The 13,566-nt window shown below is 34.7% G+C and overlaps 1 protein-coding gene across 1 annotated transcript in view; it reads right to left on the reverse strand.

The window, feature by feature from the left end:
- The window catches only part of LOC126827969 (G-protein coupled receptor dmsr-1), a 40,504-nt gene extending 27,507 nt beyond the window's left edge, over nucleotides 1-12,997 (reverse strand). The window contains exon 1 of the mRNA XM_050557551.2: nucleotides 12,871-12,997. The gene's annotated coding sequence lies outside the window, so the exon portion shown is untranslated. The remainder of the gene's footprint in view (nucleotides 1-12,870) is intronic.
- Nucleotides 12,998-13,566: the final 569 nt, after the last annotated feature.

Genomic DNA, 13,566 nt, shown 5'->3' on the forward strand with positions numbered 1-13,566 from the left:
AAAAATTGGAAAAATTCAACTAAATGATTTGAAAAGCCTGACGTAAAGCTTTTCAAATGTGACTTGGATTTTAAAATATTTTTGAACCCTCTGGACAAGTAAAATAGGATTTAATGGATAATTTACACAACAGGTAGGACACTAAGACATCTAGTACTTAGAATAAGGCTATTTTTTTATTTTCTGGAGCTTTCAAGCCAGCAAGAGTGTTATTGTCCCTTTAATTGGGCATTAATTAACTTACCTAGACCACAATTAACCCTCGATGCTATTGTGAGGCTGTGATATTTATTGGATTTGAATATATTTTGTGTTGGATTATTTAAAGTAAAAATGGATAATCGAGACTTTGTTTGTTAGCGTACCAACTTCAGTAATGACGACCGAGACTAGCTTAATATTCAGTGGCTAATATCTCGGTTTAGATTAAAGCAATATGTCTGAAATTTTCAGCATATTTTGTTTTCATTATGTATTTTTAACTATTATAGTGAGAACTGTCAGCTCTATATCTAATCCTAACTAACACCCTTTCAAGGGTTATTTTACATGTGTACGCCAAAATAAAAACTGGGCCTAGACGCTATACTTTGCTTGGAGATAAGACTGAGCATGTAATTTCAAGTAATATAGATGTTTATAATATAAGGTTACTACAATTAACCAATCCCATAGAAGAATGGTGACGACCTGTCATGCCATCTGGGGATGACCTTAACAGAACATAGGGTATTGTTCAAGAAACTAAAACACTGGAATGGCTTCGGCAATTTCTGAAGATTAATACATTTTCCAGTTTATATTTAGCTGTCCTACTATCAATTCGCTATGGATTATTACTGCGTTGTTCATTCGAAACATGACAATCGTGTGTATATTTTTAAAAATTTAAATGTTATAGTTTGTTACTTTCTAAATCATGTCTGGGGATTTATTTATTTTTTACTATACGTACACACATTTATTTCTTTTAGTGTGATAGCAATATCTATTCTCATATTATAACCCACCTCAGATATGAGCATATATGTCATTGATCTTTGTGACGTTTCGAGTAAAGATGCATTATATGTAAGATTTAGATATAAAGTTTGACGTTCTTGCTATAATAGTTTAAAAATAGACAACGAAAAATAAAAATAATGAAAATTTCATTCAAATTACTTTTTTCTAAGCGAAGTTAAGAGTGTTGGAAGGTTTGATAAAATCTAGCGTAGCTTGTTCTTTATCGTATCGATTATCCATTTTATCGTTAAATTTTTAAACCTCGCGGGTGTTCTGAAGCATCTAACTCTCGTCCATCTGATGATCTACAGACTTGATTAGAGGAATGCATCTTTAATTCAAACCCTCTTGTATTGTAACTGCACATAACGTAACAACAGGCTTATATTCACAAGTATTTTATTTTGCGGCCCGAATTCGCCATATTGCACTCACTAAGTGACTTGTCATTTTCTGTCACTGTGTTTCAGCTCAATCCCCTAATTAATGACATTGTTCAACGATACAGAGAACCAGAAACCCAGAAAAAATACTACTTGTACATGACATCTTAAATTACAAGTCTCTTCAATAAAATGACATTTAATTTCACAAAACGCCTCCTCTACAAAACCCATCAGCTTTTTTTCCCTAGCAGTTCAATATGTTCAATGTTTTGTCACGAGATTCACTAATTCATTGTATTTCGGTTTTTAATATTCAGAACTAAAAGATTACTTTATATAGCTAAGTTCAATCTGTACCAATAAGTATTTAAATCACCAGTTTCATTTTCTAAATACTATTCATCACCGCCACCACATGAAGATCTGACGCGGATTACTTAACTCTTCCAGGTCCTGGTATAGTGAAGACAAGTAAAAAACTAAATTTTGAACTATAAAAAACGAAACGAGAAGAATCAGATCGTTAGAGCACAAGACAATTTCCACACTTTTGGTGTTCTTATAGAGAATGTCCATTGTAGGGCTAACATATGGTATATCTTTGTTTCGATAATTCGTTTCTTCACTTTAGCAGTTAGAAGAAATTAGAAACTGAAAAATCTGTCAATGTCGAGCAAGGCAATCCTTCCACTCAGAAAACCTCAGCAGGATCCAGTAGACTAACATCTAGCCTCGGCTGTGACGAAGTCCGCCATTGGAACTACTTTCAAGTTCCCGGATTACCAACGGCGTTGCCCATGACGACACCGTTGAAGAATGTTTTATCATACAGAGCTTTCAAAGTCTGGGGCCGTTTTTCTTTCAAGTTTATCCGATTTTCTTTAAACAAGGACCACTTTGCACTGAAAATTCTAAACACTCTTCGAACGACGCAATTTTGAGAACTTCTTTCTAAAAGCGGCAAGTTTTCCTAATAAGTAAACGGGTGACGCATCGCAATTGTATAGATGTAGGTACATATCACTTACTATCATACAGCCGAGGCTAGGTGAAGAGTACCGGAATCTGCCGAGGTTTGCCGAGTGACAATCCTTCTTCTAGTCACATACAAGCATTGGATCGAAACCACAACACTTGGCAGAGGTAATACATTCAAGATCTGTTATTTTCGTTGAAATGTGGAATACGTCAAAATTATGTTGTGTTTGTCGAATATATAATTAAAAGTAACTTTTTAAAAAAAAACTGAGCCTACTAGACTTGCTAATCATTAATTGATACTTTCAAAATCACGTAATTTGATTTGCTGACTTAACAGATAATGTGGCACCGTTTTCAAAACATGTGAGTAGCACCTCGTCGGCTTTGAACTAAATCCAACAGTGGCTACATATAAAATTATAAAGCAACTTCGCGGTTTCGAATAATATGACATCACTGGTGCTCATGTGAGGTGGGGTTTACGTGCTTAATATGGAACACCTCTTTGATTTGGGTTAAAATAGTTGATGTCTTTGCATTTAATTTGTTTTTTTTAGATGAAAATCGGTCTTCAATTAAATGTATAGTAACGTATACCAAGCAACGGCTCAGATATAATCGATGGTTAAAACTTGAACTAAAATTAACAATCAAAGCAACTTCTGCCCAAATCTTTTGCATCGAATATTGAACCCCACAGACCTAATCTAAATTATTCATAAAATCAACCTAATATTTGGCGTGTCGTTTATTTTACTTCAATCGAGGTGTTCTGAAAATAAAATTCATCGTTGTTTTGCAGAAATCTGTGATATTTTTGCTCCATTAAAAAGTGTAAGTGGCGCACATTAGATATTACAAATATGCATGTTGTTTTTTGCTTAGCAACGCAATTGAATTGTTCGCAAAACAATGGCAATTGTTGGACTAGTGGTGTTAAAATTTGAATACATGAGAGGATGCTGATCGTGCATCAACGTTTTGTTCTAACAATAATAGAACAATTTCACATGGATTAGGTGAAAGTGTCTATACTACCAAACACTGTACAAGGGTACCCATATAAACTTAATTTTACACAGTTGAAATCAATCGCAATCGAGTTGTGAGTTGATAATGGTTGAATTTGACTCTCATCAAGTCTAAAGATAATATTACTTCCGAACATATTTGGTTACAATTTCATTGACAAGTTAAAAGCTAGATCACAAATTGGTAGATTTACCCCTACAGTCTGGCTCTTAAATTTGAGAAAATGCGGCCACATAAATTGGCATTAATTTCAAACAACTAACTGTTTTAAAAAAAAAGCACCATGAATGCATCTATGTTGGATAATTATGTAACTTTTATGGAAAACAATCCAATTAAGAATCTGTAAAGAGACAAACCAAATGTATTTATTATAACATCAGTGTTTTAAATACTGACTGTCTCGTAACTTCAGAAAGAGATTAAATAGTTAGTTAGCATTTTGACTGTTTGATAAATTCTTTTTCATAAAATATATACAACCTTTGGTATAGTAATACTGATTATGCATAATCGGTGGTTAGCTAACCGATGAATCACCCGCGGTGATAAAACATAACCTGTATTCTGCTAGGTCTGAGGAGTGGTTAGCTAACCAGTGATACAACATAATGTGTATTCTGCTATCCCCGATCAGTGGTTATAGCTAACCTGTGACAAAGAGTCAACAAAGATATATCTGGAACTGATCAAAAGAAAATGTTCCAAGTCATATTTAATAGATAGAAATAAGTTCTCGGGCTCACTTCCAGAGTACAGATCTACACAGGAACTTGCAAATGAATGTGTTTCTTATTTTCATGATAAAATAGATACAATACGATCTGATATATTACAAAGAGAATCAAATGCTTAATCTGTACGCGTCATATAGAAGCAAATCAGCAGCATTGTGGTCATCATACAGCAATCTGACTCAAACACAAATTAGGCTGGTTATATCAGAAAGCTCTTCTGAAACACGTGATCTAGACCTTATACCTACACATCTATTAAAGAAACACGTCGATCTATTTGTACCCATTATATCTGAAATTATTAACCGATCTCTTTCATCTGGTCACTTTCCCACGGAACTAGAAAAAAACGATTGTTAAACCATTATTAAAGAAATCAAACATGGATCCAGATATTTTGTCGAATTACCGTCCAGTCAGTAATCTATCTTACATTTCAAAACTACTAGAGAAGTGTTATTTATTCCAATAACCTTGAAAATCCATTACAATCTGCCCACAAACAATACCACAGCACAGAAACTGCTTTACTCAAAATCACCAACGATATGAGTTATCTTGATACTCTTAGATATCTCGGCCGCATTTGATACGCTCGATATCGAGGATCTCCTTGATGCATTATGGTGTGAAATTGGCTTGTGCGGTTCTGTCTTTATCTGGTTTAAGTCCTATCTAACCAATTACACCCAAGCTGTCAGAATTAGAGACTCAACATCCAACGATAATGTAATGCTGTGTGGGGTACCGCAAGGTTCTGTACTCGGACTTGTACTTTTTATTATCTTCACAAAGCCTATCACTAAGATTGCTGAAGGCTATGGGCCAAATGTTCATATTTTGTTTGCAGACGACACCAACTTTATTTTGAATTTGACGCAGACCCTCAACACTCCACGACATAAAATATAGAAATTCATGCGTGGATGACAGAACATTTCTTGAAATTAATTCCAAATAAAACAGAACTGCTATTGCCCTTAATTGGGACCAAACAACAACTCCGAAAAATTGATCAAACGCTAGTTAATTTTGATAAAGAAATAATTTCAGAAACCCATAAGCTCGAAATATTGGTGCTGTATTAAACTCGAACCTATCGTTTAAAGATCACTTACAAAGTATTTGCTCCACTGCCTTCTATCATATACATCGAATTGGAAAGATTCAAAGCTATCTCAATTATGAAAGTAAACAAAAACTCATTCACACATTCATCTCAAATAAACTAGATTACCACAATGGTTAACTATATGGCTTACCAAACTATAAGATTAACAAACTGCAACATGTTCAAAATTCAGCAGCTAGACTTTACATTGTAATCTTTACATTCAAAGTGTTAAACGGCCAAGTCCCGTCTCATATAAAAAGTCTTGTAGAACCCTATACTTCCAGCAGAAATCTGCGTTATCAGAAATAAAAAAAAATCTTCTGAAATCTCCAGCAATTTACTTACAACGCACCTTTTCTTATACGGGTCCTATTCTATGGAATAGACTACGACACTCAGTGAAACAATTACCGTCTGTGGGCCATTTTAAATCTCTACTCAAAACATTCTTGTTTCAAAACCCTGATCTGTAAATAATAAGTGAATATAACAACCAACAGCGGCTTAGAAACTGTTTTTTCAGTATTAACGCACTTTATAAATGACGATATTATTAATATTATTATTATTTATTATAAAACATAATCTGTATTACATAACACATTTAACAATTAAACAATGAGTTCTATATATATATTGCAAATTATTTTTCTGTCAATTTTCTGCTTTTAGACACCAACGTTTTAAACAGTGAATTGAGAAGTCATGCAAACTTTAAAGATACATTATGTTAGAATTAGATAAAGAATTGGTCGTTTAAAACTAGATAATGCAAAATAAATATATTGAATATTTCAATCAAATTACATGATTCTGTACGAAATAATGAGTGTTTGAAGTTTTGACAAAATATAGCGTAGATTTTTTTTATTATCGTAGCATTGGTACTGGACAATCGAGACTAAATCTCGATTATCTATTTTATCGTTAAACTCTTAAAAGCCGCGGTGTTCTAATCTACTTCAAATCGGTGTCATCCGATGGCCTGAGAATTGATTATGGACTTGTCAAAATGTAGCGTATAATTTTTATTATCGGAGCATTGGTACTTGATAGTCGAGACTAAATCTCGATTATCTATTTTATCGTTAAATTCTTAAATTGCCATGGTGTTCTAATCTACTTAAATCGGTGCAATCCGATGACCCTGGGAGTTCATTATGGACTTGTCATGTTAGTAAATGTTAAATAATAAGTTATATAGCATTTGAACCCGAAGAAATACCTGCAGTAGGCATATTTAACTCCTATATAATACTTCTTTAGCAATGTGTCTTGAATACAAAAAATAGCTCAACACAATCAGGACATTTTGGTATTGTATTTACTATTTTCAGTATATATACCCCACCAATTTAATCCACTGTTTGTGTGATACTTCATAAAAAAATTTTGATGGTAACAGTTTTGATAATTCGGATGATGCGTTGTTTATCTAGTACCATTGCAGTGTAGAATTATGCATTTGCTTCATATTTTCCGGTGTTACAAATTTCCACAACCATTTTTATTGTTCATTGTCTTATCAAGCACATTAAGCTACCAACACACAGGCAGGTATTAAATCTGTTTTAAATGTTAATTTGAGGACCCCACCAACCCCCATTTCAGGGGTTGTTACAAGATGGTGTCACTTTACCATTACTATGGAACCCCTTCCGCTAATATTTTGTCTCTCAGCTAAAGGGCCCAACATACGGTGCTTAATGAAATCCTATAAACATATCGCTTTGGTTCAATTTGCCTTTTTCTAGTTGAGTTTATCCGTAAAATAACCGTTTCCCCATTATTATGGACAGGACAATATACAGTTTGAATCTTCCACCGTGTCTTAATCTCTGAGGTGGAGATAATAACGAAATTTATCTAAATAAAGTGTCACAATGGATAATCACTTTGTGCATCTTGGTCATTATTGCCCCATATATTAGCAACATTTATTTCGAGATAAGCCGGACGTTTGACGTACAGAATTTCCGAGTGCGATTTATTCAAAATAAATTGAGCAAAAGATACTCTTTTAATCTGAAATCTGCCCAGATCAGAGACTGTATTGGAATTGAACACATATTCTTCCTGATAACCGTAATATATATGTGGAAGAAAGCATAAAATATACTGTTCCGATATACGTACAGATGAGCATCTTGAAAACGTAACAAAAATCAGCAACATATATAATAAAATAAATCTCCTCGTCTGCCCTTTGATCTAATGGCTTATTGCGTCCCTTTATACCGACTAATAACCCAATCCCATCGAGAATAGAGATTATCTTTTTATCAAACAGCGGAAAAAGAGGCTTTATTCCACAAATCTCCTCTGTCAATATCTGCATAGACTGATTAAACTAAGACATGCAGCAATTACAGGAATGGCCCCGGGAGAATGTCATGTGAGAATGCAAGTATGCATGGATTCTGGTCTTCGTAATGGTTGGCGACATGAAAGCATCTAACTATAATGTGGTAATCGTTGCTGCTGGGCGAGTGATACTCGTCCCGTGTCATCTCTTGAAATATTACAGAGGAAATGAGAATGGCCCTTTCTACGGCCCTTATATTGCGGCGCAACGCCTGATAGGATTGTACGTCAGTTTAAGAAGTTTTCAAATATTTTTTTCAGAAAAGATCCAGTCGAATACTTGGTGAACTAATCAAATAATTAGGTCATTATGTAAAACGAACAGGTAAGAAATGAGACTTGAAAGACAAGGTGAGGGGTTCAGCTACTATCAAGACAGAAATATATATTAACGCGGCATTATGTAAGATTAGATAAAGAGCTGACAGTTCTCGCTATAATAGTCAAATTACTTCACTCTGAGCCAAGGTTCGGGGATTTAATTATAGGATAGCCTCGATTGTCATTAATACCGTTTTTAAGAAAATAAACAAAGTCTCGATTATCCATTTTTACGGTAACCGCATCCAGCACAAGACATATTTGAATCTGCTAAATATCGCAGATATCCGATGGTATCGAGAGTTGATTATGGTTTTGGTAAGTTAATTAACGTTTAAATAGCCATTTATATAACATTTCAGGCCTAAAGAAAGAATTTAGCTCTTGCATTATGCATGTTTAAAATTGGTGGCGGCAAATGGTCGGAAATGAAAGAGTGGAAAGGCGAACAAATACCATATCTAATTCACCACAAGAAGTTGAAGCCATTATATAGGCTAGTACTGAAATGTTATTACTAAATTAAATTTTATTTGCCGTATATGTACCCACGTTTCCTATAATAGAACTGCCATACCAAATGGTTATCTAGACAAACAAATGCTGAAAATGTTGCAGTAAAATTTAACGCAACAAAACTTCATGTCAACGTCATGAAATAATGAATCTCGCGGCCTTAAATGCTTAGAATTCTAGGTAGATATTTATAATAAAATTAAACGTAGTCATTGAAAAAAATCTCTGACAAAACACCGAATGTTCCCATAAGTAATGATAATATTTTTACCAGCACAAACCGCTATACAAAATTACACCTTACATGTATGTCTTCTGTGTAGCCGTTAGGGTACTATTGGAATTCGGCCAACGAGATAGTGATTCAGGATCTACCATTATGAATACAATGCCATGCACATGCTAACAATTAAGGGTTCAATTTTTAAAAAGTGTTTCCTTATAAGTGAGTTTTATTCATGAAAATTTTTTTATTATGTCTGTCACAAAAACTCACGTACATTGCAGACGAAGTAATGACCTAAACTTCCTAAAGGAACGTATGATTTCAATATGGCCATCACCGGAACTCGCGCGCATTTGGGATCGCGAACAAACTATAAATGATTCTAAGAAACAAGTAAAACAAATTTGGATAGCTGTACATACATATATTAATAACGGATTGGTACTGAAAATCATTGGAAGTTTCGACTTTCTATCATATCAATGAATTAATTAATAATGAAAAGAAGAAATGCGTGATGTAGTTGTTGCCATATTAGAAACTCTTAATTTCGAGGACTGTTAAAAAAGCACCTGACCGTTAATCCCATATTGCTTTTAATCTTAATCTAGATGTATTTTCGAGACGAACCAGGGCTCCGAACCTAATACATAATTATGACTCTTTATGCGTCTTTCACGGTAAATCAATAGAAGCATTTATGTTAATTTTGAAGTTATTTTATACTCCCAAGGGGAGACTATGTAACCAGTTATAAATTGTCTCCATTTGTTTATCATAAAATAAACGTCCACCCTATTGATAAGATTTCAAGTCCGTGGTAAACAGATTTTTGCAATGCATATTTTCAATTTTAAATGTGAAGCTTCTTCTGATTTATTGAATTGTTTTTTGTATATTCACGATATTACTGGATCCTAAGACATACACACACAAACATATGGTACAATATCATCTCAATAAATTGCCTGCGTGTATGGATCTTTAACAGTTCGAGAGAAACCAGTGGACCAGGAGAAAACATACGCGGATGGGCAGCCGACCCTACTCCTTGTCACGTACAAGCTTTGGAAGGAAACCACACCATTTGACTCAACGACAGACCTTATGACCTAAAGCGCACGCGCTAGACCCTCATCTTGACGTCGATCAGCAAGAAGGGAATAAATAATGCTCAAGTATAATTTATATTAGTTCGTATACGGATCAAATACGATTTATATCTATAGTGCATGGCGGCCCTACCCCTTGTCACCGAGAAGCTTGGGATCGAAACCACATCATTTGACTCAATGACAATAGTTCAGTGAGTAAGACGTTGACTCGCTAACCGGGAGGTCCCGTGTTTGGTCCCTGCGCTGGCCGAGAAAGTTCATCGGTATTTTCCGGCGTTGTTCCTCCTTGTCAGTGGTGGAGGACAGAGGGGCTGGCAAGGGACAGTGTATGTATAGTCCTTCGGAAGTGACAAAAAACACAAGATCCCGTGTACACATGAGCGTGCACGTAAAAGATCCCATGACATTTGGAATTCGATATTAGAGTAGGCCGTTGTCCGGTCAAAAATCCCCTCAACGCACACTGTGTATGGCGTCTACGCGTCTTTATTAGCCCAGTCAGAGCAGAACAGTAAGACGTTATACCATTTAATATTATCTAATGCGCACGCGCTAGTAAAAATACATGGTTTCTACTAGTTTCTAGCGTCAATTTGGCGTAATCATTTCTCGCTACATTTGACGCAAATTCATATTAATTCAACACTATTTTCAAGCATCATTTTGCGATTAAAAACATACACAAAATACGTTTGAACTGATCAGCCATTACGGGACTCGGGCATGTGCAAACCGCAGGGGTTTTTTTTAATAGCAAAAATTTACTTATTATTTATTTGCGTCAGTTGTGGCGCGAAATGATTAATTTGGCGAACAATAAAGAATCACGGTGAAAAAAAGAAGGTAAGTATTCCGAATAGCCTTGGAACAGTGGTGGGGAAGAGTCGTATTTTCATTTAGCAGCTATATAGCGACGGATAAGAACGTCAGCGGACAGTGTCAGATCAGAGCCCGATCCTAAAGGAACTAGGTAAGCCGTTGTCATACATGCATCGCGAGCGAGGATCTTTCCTCGTGATCACTTTATGTTAAAACAATTAATTATTTTTGACCTCCCTTATCCTGAATAAAAAAATGCTGATTATTACACGAACTTCTGGTATTTTTTTTTTATTATAAATATATAATTACTAAATAAATCAAATTACAGAGATTACCTAGAAGGAATAAAATTACCCCCTCGTAGTTTTTTTAGGGAACAATTTATATGTGTTGGTTTCCTATTTTTTCAGGGTAGGATGACTTTGGTTCTTAAACAAAAAGTAAATATGTCTTTATGTTTCTTGGACCAACTACTAAATGTCAATTGGGCGATTAGTCTGTCAAACGTGAAATACGTTAGCGTCTGGACAACGTCACAAACAGATAAGAACAACAGATATAAAAAAAATCTTCTTTAAAATATAAGTTAAGATACAAAACTGAATTTTGATGGATTTTTTTTTTAAAGTTAAAAAAAAAACCCAGTGTACTTTAAATGGCGTTTCATCGGGTATAATACTTTTTCAGGATGTTGAGCGAAATCATTGAGAATTAGAAAGGACATTTTCTTTTTCCTGAAAAAAAATCTCGAATCGAACGGCTTCTCTAAAAGCATTCTCTATTTGATTAATAGAATCATAAAAGAAAATCAGGAATATAGGCTTTAAACACAGATTAGGACTAGTATTTAAAAAAAACAGACTAATCTTACATGAGTCAAACCAAGCAGTTAAAACACAGAATTCCCTCATGGAAACACTCTCGTTTTCCTTTAGATTATATTTTGGTCTGTTGGGTATTCTTGTCAGTCTGTTTGAATCATTGTTAACTCCGGTCTTTTCCCTATAACCGATTAACCAACGAATCCCTGACTTTCCATCTCTGACAGTTGAATTCAGGCATTGTTCAGTTCACCGATCAACTCGGTACAGCAAAAAGTCCCTCGATCTGCCGAAGGACAATGAAACTCTCTGATGTTAAGCCAAATTACTTTGCCATATTTCCAGTATAAATGGGTTTCTTTATTATGTTTACGCCAACTAAACCAAAACGCTGTTAAAAAGAAAAGACATTGAAAAACACTTAAAGCGCGTACTGTGTCGATAATAACAAAACCAGCATTTTAATACAATAAACAAATTATTAGAATTCGTTGAATCTACAAAAAAAAACGGTTTCGACGAAAGTGAAAATATTACGTTGCAGACACAATCTCTCCCATCCCTGCTCCACCCCTTAATCTACGCCAACCCCGCCACACCCCTCAATCTACACCATCCCCGCCACACGCCCCTCTCCTCTCAACTTTTAAAAATAGTTCATCTTAATTCTTTATTTCACAAATTCGAGTTTCATACTTTATAAATGTTAGGAAGGAGACAAATTATTTCTTTAAAACTGTAAATTGTATTCTGTTTTATCTCCAAATGGCTCGTAAAGTGGGCGAAGATTTAGTATTTATCTAGATATTACTTATATGAACAATTGACAATTAATCATAAGTAACACAGCGCACATTTTCACAGAGAAAAAAACGGAAGACATTGTCACCCCGAAGAGAAATTAATTCCATCGTACTTTCAGAAGCAAATTAAACTTGAAAAGTTACCATTTAAGTGATTTTTCGATCGGTAATTTGATGTCTGGCTTTTCCGAGTTTTTCTACAGAGATTAGAATAATTAATCTTTAAAAAAGGTTTAATATATTGTATAAGACATTTGTCCACGGGACATTTATTCAAGTAAGAGTAATTGTATCCTGATAAGGACAGATCCATGGCTTCCTTCAAGCGTTGTCTGACGTCTCATAACACGTCATTTAATGCAATCTTAATGTTTTCGGAGATTTAAATCTCGCATATGTAACTTGAACAAACAGTCAATTTAAATTATGTATGTTGCTCTATGTTACTCGGAAAGAGTTTAATTTTAAGGAACTAATCTTATGCCATAAAATATATAGAACGGTTACAGCTTGTGAGATCCCAAAATATAAATCCCAAACTCTTTTCATAATCTTTCTCTGAACAGTCCCTATCTTAGATACATTGAGAGTTACATATTAAAATTTTCAATAAAAAAAAATACTAACCTTATAATACGTCCCTTTACAGCTGTTATTTCCAATCTTCAATGAGGAACCCTTCTGGGAGTTAATGCTCTATTATTTACTTTTAAAGCACTAACAATGATTTTGAAGTATAAATTTTAAAGTTACGGAATCAGCAGCGGATGATTGTAAAGTCTCTGAAAGTTTCTCTGTATAGTCTGTAAAAATTATCAGCCGTCAGATTTGTTTGTTGAGTGTTAAAGTCATCAACAGTCAATCATAAACGTGGTGATGAAACCAACACTTAGTAGTTAATACAGAGATCTTCAGAAAGTCAGCGGCGAGGTTTAAATACCTCTTTCCACGCTTCTATAACAACGATCGAATGAAGCCCGGATCTTGTAGCGAATTCATGACAAAAGCCGAAACTGGAGGCTTGGAATCAACCAATCAATACGAATATCAGTCCAAGACATTGACAAAATGGATGATACCGCTTTTGTTGAGAAACCACTGGAATTCTATCTCTAGTATATTAAATAAGTTTAACCGTGATCGGAATATCGCCTGAGATGATGTTATTTGCTCCAACATCAAGCATCAATGATTATTTTTCTTCGAGCGACCCGATGTCAATAAGGTTTAGTATGCATTAGATATCTGGAGAGAATTAAACATATTATTGTTCGCCCCGCTATAACGTTAAGTTGGATAATGGCGTGTTAATGCCGTGTCTTC

The sequence above is a fragment of the Patella vulgata genome, chromosome 7, assembly GCF_932274485.2.
Source record: "Patella vulgata chromosome 7, xgPatVulg1.2, whole genome shotgun sequence".
NCBI classification, from domain to species: domain Eukaryota; kingdom Metazoa; phylum Mollusca; class Gastropoda; family Patellidae; genus Patella; species Patella vulgata.